General features: G+C 43.0%; 1 protein-coding gene and 1 long non-coding RNA gene across 2 annotated transcripts in view; one reads left to right on the plus strand and one right to left on the minus strand.

Moving 5' to 3' along the window:
- Positions 1-1,246, minus strand: part of CENPF (centromere protein F) — a 40,208-nt gene extending 38,962 nt beyond the window's left edge. The window contains exon 1 of the mRNA XM_060246826.1: positions 823-1,246. The gene's annotated coding sequence lies outside the window, so the exon portion shown is untranslated. The remainder of the gene's footprint in view (positions 1-822) is intronic.
- On the plus strand, positions 1,048-4,768 carry LOC132577223 (uncharacterized). The gene is made up of 2 exons (XR_009555810.1): positions 1,048-1,503; positions 4,491-4,768. It is a non-coding gene; the product is annotated as an uncharacterized LOC132577223 (long non-coding RNA).
- The last annotated feature ends 16,089 nt before the right edge of the window (positions 4,769-20,857 follow it).

Below are 20,857 nucleotides of genomic sequence, written 5' to 3' on the forward strand. Positions count from 1 at the left end.
GCAAACCTTTTTGCATTCCTTGGCTATTAGCAAACCAGAAACATTCAGTGCTCTTTACAGCAGAGTAACTGTGTTAGTGTAGTACCAAAATTACACAAGAATCCAGTAGCACCTTAAATACATTTTGTTAGTCTTTAAGGCACTTCTGGATCCTCTTTATGTCTTCTCAGACCCTTACTTCATCTCCCATCTACATGCCAGCAAAAGTCTTTTTAAGGCGTGGTTGTACACTGCTTTTACTACTAGATTAATAACAGTTACACATTTCTTTTAAAAAATCCAACATTTGTCATCAAGATTATATTTAACATAACATACAGTGTACAACCCTGTGTAATTACTGCAGCCTAAGACCACTGAAACCAAACAAATCAGGAAGAAGCAGTTCTGCACAGAATTGTAAAGCCTAGAGAATTATGTTTTAGACAGCATAATATGAAACAGAATCCATCCAAAGCTAAGCATTAAAAAAAAAAAACCTTCAAAGGAAACCCCCATATGCTTGACCCTTCTATTGGAATCACTGGGAGAATTACCACAGAATCCTAACCACGCTTACTCAGAAGTAAACTGAGCTCATTGGCGCTTTACGTGTAGATAAGGGCAGGTAGTATTTCAGCCTTAAAATACTGAACTGTGGCCTATGCTATATGTACTGTAAACATTGTAACAATAATGCGTGGCATCATATGTGTTCAATACAGGAAATCATAGCGTTATCTCTATATAAGGAATATCACTGAAAAAATATTACAATAAAGCTTCTATAGTCACAAAGGCTATAAACAATAAAAGTGCAAGGTAGCGGCCCTGTTTACATACCACTCTCAGACGAACTCGCTTTCCTCGAACTCTCCGTCCTTCTTTCCCAGACGACCCCCCCCCCAAGAACTCTTTTCAACTTTTCTTTCGAAAATTCAAACCTCCCACCATCTCCCCCTCCCCCGTCGGTTAGCCGGAGATAACATAGGATGATGATTGGTGGGCCTTGAACGTGTCCGGCTTTCTAGCTTTCTTCAATTGAGCCAATAGGATTTCTCCCGGCTTGTTCTGCCTGGCCGCTGAGTGGTGGATTCGGCTGCTTTCAAACCTCGCCGGCCGCAACTGAGAAAGAGCGGGCGGGGTGTAGCTGCTTTCTCAAACAGCGGAAGGAAGAGCTCAGAAGTATTTTGGAAATCGGCTGGGAGGCAGCCTAGTTTTTAAGCTTGTTTACTCGGAAGTAAGCCTCGTTGAATTTAATAGAGCTTTACTTCCAAATTGGCGGTTGTTTTAATCCGCTCTCCTGTTCAGTGGGTTGGCAGAAATGCTTTTCTAAAGGAAAAGATCTCGTACTCTTACTTTTTTAAAGGAAAAGAGTTCTGGTCGATCTCTTACTTTTTTATTGGCTTTGGAGTAGAGTTTTTACGATGTTGTGTGCATAACCTGAAAAGAAGCGTACTAGAGAGCTGTCGGAGGTCGTGGGAAGCTGCTGCTAGTAGGATGGGTCCGTTGCAGGGGAGGAAGGTATTTATTTCCTTTTAGTCCTATAAGATAAAAACGTGTTAGGCTGCCACACACATCTCCTGTTTATAGGTGCTGAGACTAACACTCGAATCAAGCCTATGCCTACTTTGGAGTAATTCCAGTTAAATCCAATTGACTGTTTCCCGATAAACTAGAACAAAGTTGCAAGGCTGCAACTCTTGTTAACATTTGCTTGGAAAGAAGTCACATAGAACAAAAATAAATATGCATTAGAGGTGTGTCAGGTTACAACTGGCCAACTGTTTTGAGGGCAAGCTGAAACATGAGTAGGTGTAGAGGAAAACAAATTGTTTGCACACAGAGAATGTATATGTCTGGCCGGATTTGAAAATTAAAAAAGAGATAGATGTAAAGCGTACCCCTGACACAAAGTTATGTTCAAAATACGTAATATGATGTGATACAAAAACAAGAATCCTTGTTGAACAGGGGTGGCCAAACTTGCTTAAGAGCTACATAGAATAAATGTCAGATGTTTGAGAGCAGAAGGAAGGAAGGCAAATAGATGGAAGGAAGGAGGAGAGGTTGAAAGAAAGCAACTTTAAATGCATTCTCCAAGCCACTGGCTTGTCTTGGAGATATGATTTAAAGAGACAAATGCCTTCTCCAAGCTGGGCGACAGGATGGTGGGAGCTTCAGGAGCCACACCATATGTGTGAGAGCCAGATGTGGCTCTTGAGCCACAGTTTGGCCACCCCTGTTGAAAAACTTCCTATAATCTGATATGTAAATTAAGAATCTTTACACTAATTAACTTTGGTTGTATGTGTTCAGTAACTATCCTGGAAAGGATAATAAAAGCAGCTATGCTGGCACAGAACAATAATTCATCTCTGGCCCATCCTCCAGTTTTACACAGTGATCAACCAGATGGTCCCAGAAGGTCCACTGATTGGGAGAAACGTGGGTTATAAATATTTTAAACAAATATAAAAATATAGCCTCTAAGGACATGTAGGCCAAAGCCCGCCCCCCTTGTTGTAACTCCCCAGTGCTGCTGTTCTTTCATGCATCTGCACAGAGATCTCCTCTGACTGACCCAGTAGACTTTTGCAAATCTGAATTGCCAAGAAAATGCAAAAACCTTGGTGGGAAAAAAACACCCAAATACTTTATATAGCTCCAGATAAAATATTTTCTGAGCAAATAAACTATGTAGTAGTTCAGGTATTCACATGTTCAGTTCTTAGATGTTTAGTTATATCTCAGGCCATAGTGTGCTAAGCACATTTCCATAAAATAGTTCACTTTAAAGCACTGGAAACAATTGTCAAGTAATTGCACATGATCCATAGCACCATACTCCAGAGACAAAGGTGCCTGTTCCCTCTGAAGACAATGCATTGGGAAGCCCCCCTTTTATGAAACCTAATATATACTTGTTGACAGTTAATAAATATGACACAAAGTACTGCGCATCAAAATAAAAATACTGATTATTTTGTTATGGATCTATAATGATGCATGCTGTAAATGTCAGCACAAACACAACTGATGTTACTGCTTCCACATTCATAGGTAGATTTTATTTTGAGCACCATTGAGCTCTACATTTGTGTAGTGGCCACCTGTGCTAGAAGAGCAGGTCATTGTACCTTATAGCAGCTTTTGCTGCAGTTCTAAGAATATTTTCCTGGGAGTAGGCCCCATGGAATAAAATAGGACTTCTGAATTGATCTATTTAGGATTGCTTCCTAAATGATCTCAGTTACTGGAGAAGAAGCATGTATCCCCTGGGTTTTTCATTGGTCACTGAAATGGCCGATTTGGGTAACTCAGAATGGCTTCATCCCCATAAAGCATAGAAATGCTTGTTTGTGCAGTCAGATGCATCCTTTGAATGATGGACACCTGATGCATGGTCTTTTTTGTGTGTCTGTGCAGTCAGTGACATCTATTTAAGAAATGATCACAGTAACTGATCACAAGATTATTTGTTCATGGGCAGATACCAAAGACACAGACTTTAATAGCAAGTCACAACACAAAGATATCAAATGGTTTTTTGGTATCCAGAGTCAGGGGACTCCTGCGCTTGGCTGTGCTACTGCTGCTTTGGCTCAGCAAGCCAACAGAACTGCACCTATAGGATGAGTGTGGTGGCTGAGTGATGGTCAGCTGTGGGTGTGCTACAGCCATCTAAGTTGGCAGCGGGGACATGCATCACCAGGGTAGCTGTAAGAGCAAGGTGTGAGACCTGGTAACTCTATGCAGTCTACCACAGTCAGACCAGGCCATGCCCACCTGGACCAATAGTGACTCAGGAAGGAGTGACTCAAGGAGGCACCAAGTGGTTGGTGGTAGGTCCTTGGCCTTGTCAGGAAAAAAAGGGGGGAGGGGAACCCTGCAGGACTAGACAGACCCTTGAGACATGAATCCTGAGGGAAGGGCTTTCAGGGGTTGTGAAGAGCTATTTGAGCTCTCTCAGCCCAGTGCCAAGGAGAATAGTGTTGGGTTAATGCCTCTTTCTGAACTAGCAATTCAGAGAGAAGAGAGCGTTAAAGGAATGATCTGACCGAAGTTGGAACAGCCTCCCTTCTACATCTGAGTTCTCTGCAGGGTGGAGGGAAAAACAACAGTCTCCTCTAGAGGGGAGCAAGAGGAAGCAACTGAGAGACCAAGTCTCTTTCTATCTATGTGCCAGCGGCCCTCACTCTCCACTGCCCGTGCTGGACCACCCCTTCACACAATGTCGCTTAAAAATTTCAAACAGCAGCAGATGGGGAGGCACATTGAGAAATAGCAGTGTAATCATGTGAGAAGGAACTGTAATAATACAAATTAGACACATCTGAATAGTTCAGTGAATGACTGAGTCCCTGCTTGCAACCAGTAAGCAAAATATCTGCCAAATCAGCGAGTCCTTGTGCACAAGTATATATAACCTTGTTTCACTGATGAGCTTCAATCTCATCAACGTTTTTATAAAGATCTATGTAATAAACTTTTTCTTTTCTTGCCACTAGGTGATTCCCTTTTCCACAGAAAAGGCAGAAATGAAAGTTCCCTTCCACATTTGGCGGTATCGCAATAATGTAGAAGTGCAAATGTGTTGTTTATGAATTCCTTCGCAAAAAGAACATCCAAGAAGAGTTTGAGATTTCAGATAATGAGAAGGAAAGAAAGAGGATGGCAGGGTTAGAAAACAAACTTGTTCCAGAGTCAGAGTCTAACTTGTTTCAGATGTACAAAGCTGAGGGGTGCTGAAAAACTATATCATGATTAAATAAACTTTTTGTTATTACTCTTATTATTTAAATACTTACCTTTTCACCGAAACAACTGCCACGAAAGTATAGGCGGGCACGATTTTATATTCTTGCCTTGGGCACAAAGTTAATTAGTTATGGCACTGTCCACAGTATATCATATATACTATATAATATACTATATACACTATACATTATCTTTCCTTGGGAATTTTGGATTGTATAAAGAAAAATCTGAATTTTGCAGCTTCCCCTCACTCTGCAGCCCACTTCAATATTGCCCTTGAGATTCAAGGAACTCCCAGGAACAGACAGCTATGGATGTGAAATAGGGGTTCAAAGTAGAATGGCTATAGTGGCCTTCAAAAGGCAAAAAGCATTGGATACAACCATATATCACAGTTTGCTAGTGATTTCCCAATTTTTAATTTCTTATAAAGCTTGGCATTAGTATGCAAGCACACTGCTATATGGGTATATAACTATATACATTAATAAACATATAAAACAAAAGTGCTATCATGGCATATTAGTAGTGATTTACTTATACACATACTATGAATCCTTGGTTGATTTGTCTACTCATAATTATTTCTCTCGAGTTAATTTTCAGATTATCAGGCAGATTGAAGCAGAATGTGGTTAGCATTTAAAACTGTTGGGAATGGTGGGGTGGGAAGAAATGCCTATTAATCTGTGCTTTGTAGCCTTGTGTTCAAAATTAGATCCTCCAAACAAAGTCAGTTGATTCTGATTAACTCTGCATAGGGCTGGGCCATTAATAACTAAAATGTGAGAGTTGCACTTGCCTCCTGGATCATTTTGGACTTGCTTGTTGATAGGATGATAACAAGATTTTGAGATCTATAAAGCCCACCACTTGTACTCTAAACCAGGGGTGTCAAACATAAACTGATCTGACATAAATGAGACCTTGTTGGGCCAGACCATATGTGTACCTATTTAACATTAGGTAGCAGATATATAAACTTTATAAAGGACACAGACAAACAGAATTAGTGATTTTTTTAAAAAGATAATTAAAATAAAACGTGTTTAAAACATTAGCACTCATTGATCTTAAAGGTGCTTTCTTTGTATTTCTCCCATGGGATCCAGGGAACTGGGCAAAGGAAACTCTGGCTCTTTCCTTACTTCCCCAGGGGACCAGGAGGGGTGGAGCCTCAGCCAACAGAAGGAATAAAGGCTTGGCTCAGTAGCTCTGCTGTGGGATTGAGAGAGCCTGGCAAAGCAAGCTCTGCCTCCTCCCTCCCAAGGGAGGAGCCTCAGCCAATGGAGAAAATAGGTTTTGCTCTGTAGCTCCTGTATGATTGAGCAAGCCTTGCAAAGTAAGCTGTTACACAGAAGGAAGCAAGAGAGGGAGAAGGAAGCAGATGACAGCCAGTTACTCAAGGGCCTGATAGGATCCCACCCCTGCTCTAAGCCCTTGTCCATCCCACACTTCTCCCATTCTACAGAATGTGTAAAACAGAAATATTCATGAGAGCATTTTTATAAAAAGAATAGGACTGTAGTATAATGTAATGGTTGAAAAGAATATTTTTGTAAGGGAATAGGGTTGTAGCTTATCACACTTTTTTGTATGTATCACTTGACTTTTATTTCATTTTTTTAAACTATCTGTAATCCCTTTTCTGTATTGTTTATGGTATGTCATTTCTTGGGCTTTTATTTCTTGGGTTTTAGTCTTCATTGCCATCTAATTTTGTAATCCTGACCCTACTGCATTGTTTATGGATGTTTTATGCTGTCTGATTGTAAATGTATGTGTGCGTTGTAACTCTCCTTGAGTATCTGCAAGAAAGGTGGGCCTATAAATACATATTTGTTAAACTGGTGGACATTGTGAGAGCTGACATGTATATGCAACATGTTGCTATGCAGGAAGAAGAGACTTTTATGTAGGACACACTAGTGAACATAAGAGTTACCCAAAATCTAACTTTTAAATACGTAGTTAATTCTTTTGCTACCTTTTCTATGTGGCTGAATGGTGAAATCCCAAGGGAAGCATGATGGTAGAACCTAGTTTGCTCAGTGTGAGAACACCCTGTGCCTCTCCAGCCATTATGAGTTTGTCTCCTACAGGTCAGGTCCCTTCTGCAGGTTGCAGCCTGCCCTGGCTTCTGTCTGCCCCTGTCAGAGTTGTGCAGTGGTGGTATTTGAAATGTTGTCTTCCTTTTGTAGAATCCTATACATACTTATTGGAGAATGTCCCACTGAACTCAGTGGCATTGCAAAAGATCACCATAGAGAATATTTTTTATTGAGGGCTATTTATCAATCCTGACACATTTGAGGGGTTTTTTCAAAGTAATGACTTCTTTATAAGCATGTTTCATACCATTTCATGTTTCATATTATCTGAATATAAGGCTGTAATCTGAAGCACATTTACTAGGAAGTGAGTCCCATCAAGTTTACCTCTCAGTATAGTTTAGGATTGCGCTGGAAATACACGAAAATTGTTATGTTTCTTTTTAGCCTGTTTTTGACTGGTCTTTAGGCAGTGTGGATTGCTCCCGTCCTTTTCCATTATCGATGCTGAAGCTCCATTTAAAAGTAATAAACAGAATTTTAAATGCTTAAACTAAAAGAGGAAATCCGTTTATCCAATTGTGATTGGAAAATATGTGGTTTATCCCTGGCCTCATGCACTGTAAACTTATACAAATAAGACTCTGAATCTATATACATGAAAGCAGTAATTTCAAAGGCAATGAACTTCATACCTTTAAAAATGTGTATATAGATGCAAATGTTTTAATATAAAAATAATAGCTAGAATAACTTTTTTAAATTATGGTTTCTATCTTGGTATGTAATCCAATAATTTCTCCCTAGAGGAATTATTATGAATTTGCTGCTTAAAAATGAGGTTTATCATGAAAATGATTAAACATAACTATAGACAAAAGAGCACATCAGTATAATCAGTCTTTCATATTTAAAAAAGTCCCACCATCTAACTGAATAAGCTTTTCAGTCATCCCAGAAGGTTCAGAAAAACAATGACATTGTAAGTTAAATGTCCACACTATAACTTCAGTCCATTATCTTGTCCAACATATTATTTATTTTTATGGAAGATAACATAGTAGAAAACCATTTGGTTCAGGGTGCTCTTTTAGTAACAGTAAGCCACAAAGTATTAGAACATGTTAGCTCATGCTTTATAACAGGTTTGTTTTCTAGGATTGTGTAATCCAAATTCCTTTTCTAAGAAAAAGTTAGTATATGTAACCATTAATGTGCACACAAGACATTAAACAAGTAGACTTTGCCTTAACTGTGGTAACCTTTAAAAAGTATGTTTATCAAGTGTGAATAGCACTGGCACTAATAGTATATCAGTAGAAAAGAGCACCTTAAAGACTAACAAAATTTCTGATAGGGTCTGATTTCATGAGTCACTGCTCACTTCTCCAGATACAGCTATATTTATAGGCTTTAATAGTATTAGTCTATATTACATTCTGCAGTTCTAAAAGTGGAACTTTTAGAACTATACAAATACCTAGGATTTGCAAAAGTAGAAACCATATAGTACCAATAGTACCAGCATGTTAACTGTACATGAACTGCAAGTTTTGAGTTTCTATGACCTCCCTCATAGAATACTGAGAGAAAACTCAATCTACACATATATGTTTATGTAAGTAGATTCCACACACTTGTTTCTGGGGTAGCATAATGGCTAAAAGATTAAGCTCTGATTTATACAAATCTGGCCTTTGCATGAGCTCACCCACAATATCATGGTACTATTGGTCTATCTTACAAGCCTATTGTAAATGTAAGGATTATTTGTTAGTCAACAGAACATAAGAGAAGCCATGCTGGCTCAGGCCAATGGCCCATCCAGTCCAACGCTCTGTGTCATACAGTGACCAAAAAACCCCAAGTGCCATCAAGAGGTCCACTAATGGGGCTAGAAGCCCTTCCACTGTGCCCCCCAGCACAAGAATACAGAGCATCACTGCCCCAGACAGAGAGTTCCAACAATAAGCTGTGGCTAATAGCCACTGATGGACCTCTGCTCCATATGCTTATCCATTCACCTCTTGAAGCTGGCTATGCTTATAGCTGCCACCACCTCCTCCTGTGGCAGTGAATTCCACATGTTAATCACCCTTTGGGCGAAGAAGTACTTTTATCAGTTCTAACGGGACTGCTTAGCAATTTCATTGAATGCCCATGAGTTCTCGTATTGTAAGAAAGGAAGAAAAGTACTTCTTTCTCCACCTTCTCTATCCCGTGCATAATCTTGTAAACCTCTATCATGTCACCCCACAGTCGATGTTTCTTCAAGCTAAAGAGCCCCAAGTATTTTAATCTTTATAGGGAAAGTGTTCCATCCCTTTAATCATTCTAATTGCCCTTTTCTGCACTTTTTCCAATGCTATAATATCTTTTGAGGTGCGGTGACCAGAACTGTACGCAGTACTCCAAATGAGGCCGCACCTTCAATTTATACAGGGGCATTATGATACTGGCTGATTTGTTTTCAATTCGCTTCCTATTAATTCCCAACATGGCATTGGCCTTTTTTATTGCAATGGCACACTGTCTTGACATTTTCAGGGAGTTATCTACCATGACCCCAAGATTTCTCTCTTGGTATTATATGTAAGGCTGCATTTGATTAAAGTAGTCATAACCTGTGATTTTAAATGTTGGTTTTATGTATTTTATGTACTCTATTTTATATTTATTTATATTGTAAGCTGGCTTGACCTGTGTATAGAAGAAAGGTGGTTAACAAATGTTTTACATATTTAAATAATATTTAAATATTATTAGCAAGTCATCTGCCATAAGAAAGTCTTGGATGGATCTCATGGGCCTAAGTTCTGGTTCACATTCAAGGTTCTGTTTGGTGGGAAAAGTCATCTACACTGTTAGCAGTGATGGCTCAAGATATTTCAGCTTCTGAACAGTGGTAGAGTAGATGCTGACTACAATTCTACAAACACTTTCCCAGGATTAGCACCCATTGAATAAAATGGGACTCATTTCTGAGTAAATCTGTTTAGGATTCTTCTTGATGCTGCTGCCTTTCTAGTGCTTCAGTAGCCCCTACTCACTGACCACTACTACTGCTGTCCAAGAAAGAATTCTCCTTTACCTCTTTGCATCCCCACCCCTCCTAAAAATAGAGTGGGAAGTTGCACATGGCTGCTATGAACTTCCTGCACTTCAAAGAGATTACTTATTTTGTGTTTGATCACCATTTTGTTCTGGTAAATCTGTAAATGGTGACTGAGCTCTTCTGAGAAGGCATATCAGGGGGGGATGAAGTGAGGAAAATTGTCTTCTCCATCTCCCAGGCGAAGTAACAGAAAAATTAGCAACTGCAAATCAGTTTCATAATGCATAAACTTTTTTATCAAATGTGAAGGCAGCATATGTGTAAACATCAGCATGTGTTCTTTTTGAATGCTTGGATGGTGGTGGGGAAAAGATTAGGCAAATAGTTTAAAGGATGTTTTCTTCATTTACATTTGATTGAATACCTGTTTATTCCTAGTCAGGAGCCATATCAATATAAAATATTTATTTTCAGCCTTTGATTTATTATAGGTTGGAGGGATAACTGCAAGAATGCAGTGAGATAAAGAGATTCAACCATGCCACAAAACTGTTTCTAGGTAGATTTCAGGAATTACATATTAGGAATCGGTGTTAAATGATCTGACCTCAGTTACAGGCTAATAATATTTACATTACTGAGTTCCAAGACTCCAACCCTAGAGATTGACCAAGAAAGCTGTAGAGTTTTCAGGCATGGGCAATCAATGCATGCACACAAGAACAAATGGAGTTCAGAATTTGATAGAAAAACAACATCAACAAAATGGGGTATGGCTGAAACTTTGTTCAAGTAGAAAAAGATAGCTATTACTCTACAACAATCCTGGAATAATACCTTTGGACATTGAATATATTAATAAAGGCAGGTCAAGTGCTGTGTGTGTGTGTATCTCAGTCTAAAAGTGGGTGAAGAATATAAATGCATGAAACAATGCTTTGTGGCTCCACAAACTCTTAGACCTGTTCATCCAGATCTTATCTGTATACCTTTGCAGGAGCTCTAGCCCTGCTCAGGAATGTCTTCTTTTCCTTCCACTCAGGGTGTGACATGCAAACCATGCCTGGGCACTGTACGATAATTAATGAATCCTCAGCATATGCTTCCCTCGCAGCTTTTCAGATGCTCCAACCTACTGGGGTAGCTGTGCTGTTTCAAATGGGATTTGTGTTTACATTTAAATAAATTATCTTATAAACATACTTTGGAGATCTTCCAGGGATGAGTGCCCTGGAGGCAATCACTATCAGCTAATGTAAACATTAAGGGCCATACTTGGAAGCTGCCAAAGAGACCTTGTGTGAAGGGGGCTCTATGTCAGAGGAGTAACTCAAAAGCTCCCCATTTCACGTGCCATCCCCTCTATATGCAGCTTGCAAGCCAACATTGTGTACTCCAGGTGGTGGCTCTAGTTTCAGACTCTGAACATAATTGAGAAGATACATATTGTAAGGGGATTTTAAACACTACAGTGTGGAACAGGGAGAGAAGGCAGCATGGTATAGCCCAAGATCTCAGAAGCTAAACAGGGTTGGTACTTGGAATGGAGACTTCCAAGGAAGACTCTTTAGAGGAACACTATGCCAAATCCCTTCTGTGTCTCACCTGCCTTGATAGCCCCTTGCTTTTGTCACCTAAGCCAGCTGCGACTTGATGGCACTTTATGCACACACACAGAGTGTTGAAGTACTGCCACAGGAAAGCCTTTTTTTTGGCAGCCTCTTCTTGGGGTCACAAACCTTCATTCGTCCATCATTGCCTCTAGTGAGTGTTTTGTGAGAACATGCCTGAAGTGCAACACCCAAACTGTCAGGTTTCATGTATCTTTGTTTGTCATCATACTTATCTCCCCAAATACCATTCCTGCCTTGGCTTTTGTCTGTAGACACATGCTGTCTGGATTCTAGGTAGAAATAAGAGAAACAGAGAGGGGAAAGAAACCTTACCCAAAAACTGGAATCAAGATCCTAAAGGTTAATATACAATTAAGGCCAAAAATTAAAAGAATTTAAAATAAAATCATAACCAAAAATACATGTATTTATTACAGAAAGTTAAAAGCATTTAGGGGCGTATCATTAGCCTCCCTACTTAGTAAAATCATACGAGACCACTTGACCTGATGCATTTTGACCTAAAATGCTTCTTCAAAGGGCAAACAAATATGTACACATACAGGCTGTTATTATTACACAATACTATAAATCAATACTGGACCAAAAAGAAAGTAATTTAATAAAGTGACAAAGGCTAAGAGATGTAATTGAAGCCTCTTATAATACAACCTTATGTCCTGGTCAAGGGCGTACGTGTTGCATCACGTGTCTTATTGTATGCCAAAATGGTCTAGAATTGATCAAAGTCAGTGCCAGATCAGAGTCAGTGTGCCATAACTCTTGTGAGGTAATTAGGCTGAAAGTGTGTGTCTGGTCCAAGTTCACCCAGCAAGATTCCATGGTAGAATGGTGATTTACCAGTTCCTAGTCTCAGCTACACCACAGTGGCTCTTAGTAGTGTGAACTGTATTATTTTGGTTGTATTTTTTGTGCTTTGCCATTTCCTTCATTCGGTTATGATGTTGTTTTATTTCCCATGTTGTATAAATATTTTAATTAATAAGCAAAGAAGCCACATTGGATAAAACACAGAAAGTTTAGAAGGCTGGAGTAAAACCAGATTTGAGGGAGAACAAGGACTATGTTATCACCCACACTTGAAGATGCCTCATACTGAATCACATAATTGATCCTTCAAGGTCAGTATTGTCTACTAAGACTGGCAGCTGCTCTCCAACATGTTAGGCAGAGGTCTTTCATATCACCTGCTACCTGAACTTTCAACCGGAGATGCCAGGGATTGAACCTGATAAGATAAGATAAATTTATTTTTATATCCCGCCCTCCCCCGCCGATGGCGGGCTCAGGGCGGCTCACAGACACGGAACACCATGATATAAATAAAATACAATGTAAAACAAACAATTTTAAATTCAGTTACAATTCAATTACATAGTTAATTAAATGGATAAAACGGTGCTATAAAGTGCTATAGATCACAATCATGCACAAGATGGCTGGATGGCTACAGATCCGTTTAGCCAGGTTCTGTCCCAAAGGCAAGCTGAAACAGAGGTTTTGCAAGCCCTGCGGAACTGGTTCAGGTCCCGCAGGGCTCGCACCATCTCTGGAAGTTGATTCCAGCATCGAGGGGCCATTGCTGAAAAGGCTTGCTCCCTGGTTGTCTTCAGTCTAGCCTCTCTTGGCCCAGGGATTTTTAAGAGGTTTTGGGAGCTAGATCTCAGTGCTCTCTGGGGAACATATGGGGGGAGGCGGTCCCTAAGGTAGGCAGGTCCTCGGCCATATAGGGCTTTAAAGGTAATAACCTTCTGCATGCCAAGCAGATACTCGACCACTGAGCCACAGCCCCTCCTTGTGAGACTTTTAAACTCTTAGAATTTCACCTATTGAAAAAGGCTTCAATGGCCCCTTGGGAGTCCCAAATAAATCAGTGAATATTCTTTTTCTAGATATGGAAGTATGATGATGGGGAACTCATCGCCTGATAATTTCTAACTGGCATCCAGCTATTTAAGGCACATTACTTCTGGCCATGTGAATAAAGGATAAAACTAATACAAACTTTCTTGTATGGGGGATCTTGACTCCATAACTTGAGCAGATGTTCTACATGCAATATCCAGCCCTGCAAGCTTTGCTGCTTTCAGTGGTACCATTTCTAAGTGAGTATGCTCAGGATTGCATTTTAAAGCAGTGATCAGTGTTCCCTCTAAACTGAGTTAGTGTATACTAGCTCACAGGTTTTTAGCCTTTGGCTCACATGTTTTTGTATTAGCTCAGGAAAAATGGCCCCGGAGCCAACTAATTTATACACAAGGTAAAATTCTTGCTCACAAGACTCCACAGTTTAGTGGGAGCACTGGCAGTGATCCCCCAAACAAATTTTAATCCTAATCCAGGACCCACTGATTAGATGGAGTTTACTTCCAGGTAAGCAACAGCCTCACTCTGAAAGAAAGTCCACTGAAATTCATGGAGCATGCTGCTTTCCAGGCAATGCCTTAAGGCTTAAGGGGCTGAGGTATAATAAGAGATTTTATTATTCATTATCCTGCCCTTTAGCTATGACAGGCCCTTGAGGCAGTTTACTGAAAAAATAACCTACAATGAAAAAATAAAACTAATGTACAAAACAATTTAAACCCTACTTGTTTGCCAGGTATGTATTCCATTCCCTGGCTATGTCTTTAGAACTTTTTTCTATGGGAGGCTGGTAGCTCTTTTTTGATGCTTAGCCACTTAAAGGTGTTTTCTCCAACTTCGTTTTGCCTTCTGCACTCTTAGCATAAAAACTTTGCTGAAATGCAGCTGTGTACTTTGGCCACTCAGTATTTGTTCCACTTCTGTAGCATGTTTCAGCCCTGCACATTTTTGAAACATACACTAATTTACCATTTCTGTGTGTGTGTGTGTACAATAACTGCTGTACACAGCCATTAAAATGGTTAACATGCTTAACAGAAGAGTTTACCAGCAGCAAGGTGTGTGCATTAAAGGAGTTGTTTGTCACCAGGGTTTTGTTCCATTATGCATTCATTACATGAATGCAAAGTTGGAGGGAACACCATTAAGTGACTGAGCATCAAAAAGAACAATACATAGCCATGTGATAGGTTCCCTGTGCAAGCACCAGTCATTTCCGACTCTGGGGTGACGTTGCTTTCACGTTTTCACGGCAGACTTTTTATGGGGTGGTTTGCCATTGCCTTCCCCAGTCATCTACACTCCCCGCCCCCCCCCAGCAAGCTGGGTACTCGTTTTACCGACCTCAGAAGGATGGAAGGCCGAGTCAACCTTAAGCCGGCTACCTGAAAACCCAGCTACTGCTGGGGATCGAACTCAGGTCGTGAGCAGAGCCTAGGACTGCAGTACTGCAGCTTTAACACTGCACTACGAGAAGGGCAGGATAAAAATCTAACCTTTAAAAAATTGATTCTTTGACTGGTATGTGATGGTCAGTACGTAGACCATGTAGGTAAGAACATCTTTGGAATTCATGACTGAAAGCTAAGGTTAAATCAGCTGCACATTATGGCTGGGTAAGAATATTTGGCTCATGGTCTGATCTTTTACAGAGTTATGGAATGGCAGGCACCTAAGTCTGCTGAAATCTATTTGTTTTAGACATGCCAGTTCAGCTTAGGGTAAGACTGTCTAGGGCAGCAGCACTGCAGCTAGTACTCCCATGAAACACAACCAGTCCGGCTGTCCAATGGAAATGTCAGCCAGCAGCCTCTTTTTCAAGTTCTTAAAACACACAGCCAGGGAGGTCAACTAAAGCCTTACACGATCTTTCCACCCCACCCCTGTTATTTTCTTGAGTATAAACCTCCCACATTTTAGTATCTAGTTCCATAGGCCAGGATACAGATATTACTTCAGTAACCACTTGCTCAAAATTTTTGCATGTTTTATTTCTGTTGTCATAAGCAGGGTAATTATCTAAAACAGTTTTTCAAATAGGGATGTACAATGGTGGAGACAGGGAGCACATACATTTAAAACAATCAGGTACCTTTATTTACAGTCTGCCTTTCTCACTGAGACTCAAAGAAGGAGAGTTGGCTTTATACCCCACCCTTCATTTGGAATCTCCTTCCCTTCCTCTGTGACTGGCCAAAATTAACCAGCTGCTTCTTGGGGAATCAAATCCGATTCTCCAGATTAGTCCACTGCTCTTAACCATGTATAGGACACCCAGTAAGCAGTACAATAGAACTAATTACGGAAGGAGTAAACAGTAGAAATAAAAAAGTAAAAGACATGGCATACCATCAACAACACAGATTTTAAAAGAATTACAAAATGTATATCCTTCCCTTTTACACCCCCAAGGGCCCTTCAAAAGGGCTCTTCCCAGGGCCCCTCAAAGAGGCAGTGGTTCGCCTTCTCTTGAAAAAAAGCATCACTAGATCCGGCCAAATTGTCAGTGTCATGAGCCCTGAGGAGGGGGAGCCGAAAGGGTTAACAGACCAGGAAGAACCAACAGCTGGCCCTTCAATCACTCTCCCCACATTCCAGGCACCCGCGCCAACTGTTGACAATCAGTCTCCTCCAAGCTCTCCCCCTCCCATCTCAAGAACACGCAGCTGGCTTCAGAAAACACTGGCAGAATGCAGGCACGTAGCACGTCAATGCTTCTGATCTCTTAGCCCTGAGTTCTAGGAGAATTACGGTCACCCAGGGAGCAGGCTGATGAGGCTCCCATATAACTCACACCCGGGACTTGGCAACCTCATGGAAGCAACAAGTCAATTCCCTGGCTTGCATCCACACTCCTTCCTGATTCCAGTTCCTGATCGGTTTGAATTCCTTGGCACCCTGACCCTTTGGTGTTGGATACTGACTTCTGCTTCTGGTTTGCAATTTTGCTGTGGTGACTTGGCTCCTGCTTGACTTCCTGAACTTTGACTTCGGACCAGCTTTAGACTCCCTCCTGCCTGTGCCCTGAGAACGTGACAGCCACACTATCGGCTGGTCTCAAATTTGCCATTTTGGGGCAAAATTATTGAGAGGGCAGTAGCGCTACAGTTACAGAGTTTCCTGGAGGATGCTTCCATCCTGGACCCCCATCAGTCCAGTTTTCGCCCAGGTCATGGGGTGGAGACAGTACTGGTCGCCCTGGTCGATGATCTCCAGCGGCATCTGGATCAAGGCGGCTCAGCAATACTGATGTTGTTGGACCTGTCAGCTGCATTCGACACAGTCGACCATCAGTTGCTGATTCACCGCCTCGCTGACGCAGGGATTCAGGGATTGCCCCACAATGGCTCTCCTCTTTTCTCCATGGTTGGGGACAAAGGGTAGTGATCGGGGTACAGTCATCCCAGAGGCACCCACTTAATTGTGGTGTTTCTCAGGGGGTGGTGCTCTTCCCGATGCTGTTCAACATCTATATGCGCCCCCTTGCCCAGATTGCCAGGAGGTATGGGTTGGGTTGCCATCAGTATGCTGATGACACCCAGCTCTATCTACTGATGGACAGCCGGTCTGCCTGTACCCAAGAAAACCTGGATCTGGTGTTGAAGGCTGTGGCAGGGTGGCTTAAGCTGAGTTGACTGAAGCTGAATCTGACAAAGACAGAGGTCCTTTGCCTGAGCCACGGTGGTCCAAGAAGGGGAATCCCCCTATCAGCTTTTGATGGTGCGCCCAAGGTAGAAGCTTGGGCTGCTACTGGAACCTTCATTGACGATGGAGGCCCAGATAGCAGCCACTACCAAATCCGCCTATTTCCATCTTTACCGGCAGTTGGTCCCTTTCCTTGACCGTGGTGTCCTGGCAACTGTGATCCATGCTATGGTCACCTCAAGATTGGACTACTGTAATGCCCTCTACATCAGGCTTCCCTTGTCTCAAATCTGGAGACTACAGCTGGTGCAGAATGCAGCAGCTAGGCTATTATTGAGGCTCCCCATGCGGGAGCACATACAGCCTGGGCTGCGGGAGCTGCACTGGCTGCCGATAGTGTACCAGATTCGCTACAAGGTGCTGGTTATTACCTTTAAGGCCCTATACGGCCGAGGACCTGCCTGTCTTAGGGATCATCTCTTCCCACATGTTCCCCAGAGGGTACTCAGATCAGGGACACAGAACCTGTTATCAATCCCTGGGCCAAAGGAGGCAAGATTGAAAACCACTCGGGAGAGAGCCTTCTCTATAGTGGCCCCCTATTGGTGGAACCAACTTCCAGAAGAAATAAGAGCCTTGTGGGACCATGTCCAGTTCCGCAAGGCTTCCAAGACAGCTTTGTTTCAACTTGCTTTCAATTGATAGCTATATATGAGGATACTCAAGAAGGCTGACGATATTGGAATTTATCATTAGCACCAAATTGTTTTAATATGTTTTAATTGTTATACTGCTTAGGTTTTTAATTAGTTAATGCTGAGTATTGTAAATATTTTTATTTTTATAAGGCGTCCTGAACCTGCTTCGGCAGGGAGGGTGGAATATAAATCCAATAAAATAAATAAAGGTAGCCAACAAATTAAAATATATGTAACAAAATCTTATTTTAGAAATGTTAAAACCAACCAAAAAAGAACAACACATCATTAAAACAAATAAAACCGGAAGTAAATACAGACAAAGACATAAAAAACATCAATTGGAATACCGGGCAGGAAGGATGGATCACTGAGGGAATGCCATACAAAACAGATATATCTTTACTTGTTGGTGGAAGATGGCAATAGAAGAGGACAGATGAATCACCCCAAAAAGAGAACTCCTGAGTTTTGCTGCCACATTTGAAATGGGCCTCTCCCAGGCTGCAACCAGCCTAATCTCAGAAGGTGTAGGTAACTGAACCAAGCCTCTGAAGAGGACTACATAGGCTAGGTAGGTTCATAAGGGTTCCAAAGTGGGAGCCACAGTAGAAACACGAAGATTGGAATGATATGGTCCCTATGACCCACTCCAGTCCATATCCTGGCAATAGCATCTTGCACCAATTAGTTTCTGAACACTTCTCAAAAGTACCTTTAAGACCAACAAAGTTTTTTTCACAGTGTAACCTTTTGTGTGCTAAAAGCCAAGTTGACTTGCCCCTGACAGGGGTATTTTCTTTTTCTTTCCCACCCCCACCCCCAATCCAGGACACTGTTAGTTAGCCTAATTTTTTAAATTTACTCCTCTTTTATCCCTAGATTCTGGAAACTGTTGTGGGTTGGAATAGGGGGGAGGGTTGTTGGGGTTTTTTAGGATGCTACCTTGCAGACGGGCAGCCCAATCCAGACATATGTAGCAGGCAGCTGCTCAGGCGTGGGCGGATCTATGACGCCACTCGTTGGCTTCCAAAGAGGAGATGGTACTCCACGCTGAGAGAGGGAAGAGGGGCCCTACGAGCGAGAGAGAACCCGTTGCCATGGTGATTCCACCCAGGCGCATGCCATTGGCCTGCTGCCAAGGTGGGGGTGGGGGAGGAGCAGGCTCGCACAGAACCATGGGATTGGCCAGCTCGTTGCGTGTGACCAGGCGAGGGGGCGGAAAGCCCGCACCTGAGAGGCCATCAGTCACCCCACTGTCAGAGACTCTGCCAATGGCAGGCTGGCAGCCAGGGGCATGCGTGGACAAGCAGGACGTGCCAAGTACAGGAGTTCCCTGTCCTAGACAGCGGCTTGAATGTGTCTGGGAGTGGCCAAACCAAGTCCAAAAGACACCACCACCTGGACCCCGCCCCCCAGTGTTGCCCTGCTGCCGCCCCCCACTATGTGCAAGAAACACCTCCCCTGGGGGCCACAGAACTCAGAGTGCGAGCCACTGGGCATGCATCCACTTCAGAAACCTCCCCCAAGTGCCCAGCGCACAGCAGCCCTCTGTGGTCCAGTAGGCTGTCAGCCCGGGCAGGCTGAGGGGTGGCACCTCCCCTCCCCTGTCCAGCCACGTGGGGGGCAGCGTGGCAGCTCATAGCCCATTTCCCGCCCCCCAAAACCAAGTCTGCCCACCCTCCCAGGCACTCCCTCGGAGAAGCCACTGACAGAGGGGGAGGGGTTTCCCCAGGAACGTGCAGCATATGCCAAGCAGGAGAGACAACAGAGGGCACAATTCAGACTTTATTTTTCTGGAACAGAGTGCAACAGTTTCCCTGGTGCGTGCTGGGCAGTCTTGCCATGGGCGGGGCTCTGCTCCGAGCAGCGGGCAGAAGCAGCTGAGGGAGTGGGAGCACACATGGAAGCCTCTGCGTCGGAGTCCCACCTGCAAAACAGAGACAGAGATCAAGAGCACCTGCAGGGGTGGTGGCTGGAAGAGTGGGCTGCGTTTCAGCCAGGCGCTCTCTTAAACGGACAGTCTCTGACCCATCTCCCCTCAACGGGGCAGCTGCCACACACACACACACCCCGTGCCCTGCCAGGGGTTGGGAACGCGGCAGAGGGCAGACCAAGGGAAGGGAGCAGGTGGTAGCAAAGGGGAGTGGGGTCAGCAAATGCTCCCTGCCAGAGCCCACCGCCTGGTTCAAGTGTCAAAGACGCTCGCACACTGAACGGTCGAGAGCGAGGGGAGAGGGAGGTGGGGAGGGACAGTGGAACTTACCCAGCCACGGGCAACAGTCCTCGTATGCAGAGCCTCCGGGAGCCCGGAACCTGTGGACACCTGGAAACAAGAACAGTTAGCCCCAGGGGAGAGACCTCTCTCTCCCCCTTGCAAGTCAAAGATACTGTCAAAGCAACTGCGAGGTGCAAAACCCATCACCAACGTGCCTACCTGTCCCTCACTCTAAGTCTGTATGGCCAGGAGCTCGCCGGCAGATCTTCCTGCCATGCGCTCCTCTCTCTAACAACTGAGTTCTGCGAGGCCAGAGCAGAACTATTTCTAGGAGGGGGGAGACCGTGATTGGGTGCTGGGGAGGGGGCTTGTCAGCCCGAGGCGCAAGGGGATTGGCGAGGCAATCACGCCGCTTCCTAAGGGGTTTGCGAGCTTCCGCAGCTGCGAAGGCAACCTTTGTTTTTGGGGTCAGTCAGCAATTCTTCTCCAGGCCATCTGGAAGTCTGGTAACTGTGAGCAGGAGTGATTCTCAGAGCACCTACCTTTCAAAGGAAAAAAAAATTCCATCCCTTCCCATGAGGCTGAGAATTCCTGCACTGATTCATAGAAAACTTGAAAGTCCTCAATTTTCAGCTTTAACAGGATGGGGAGGCACTCTTTCGTTATCCTTATGAAGGGCTATTGTATTCTCATGGACCTCCCATAGATCTTCCATCTGGTTTGAGATCTAGTAAATGTTTACACTATCTTTCCTCCCAGGAGCTCTGGGTGATGTGCTCTTTCTCATTTAACAACCCTTGGAAACAGGTCCAGGTTACCCAGTGAGATGAGATTCCTGCCTCCAAGGGTAGGGTGGTGATATTTTGAAAAGCAAAAAAGAAGACATATTTTCCAACCGGCTACTTCGAACAAGTCATCACTATGACAAAAGTTTAAATAGCCCTACTATT

This window comes from Heteronotia binoei, chromosome 1 (genome assembly GCF_032191835.1).
Source record: "Heteronotia binoei isolate CCM8104 ecotype False Entrance Well chromosome 1, APGP_CSIRO_Hbin_v1, whole genome shotgun sequence".
Taxonomy (NCBI): domain Eukaryota; kingdom Metazoa; phylum Chordata; class Lepidosauria; order Squamata; family Gekkonidae; genus Heteronotia; species Heteronotia binoei.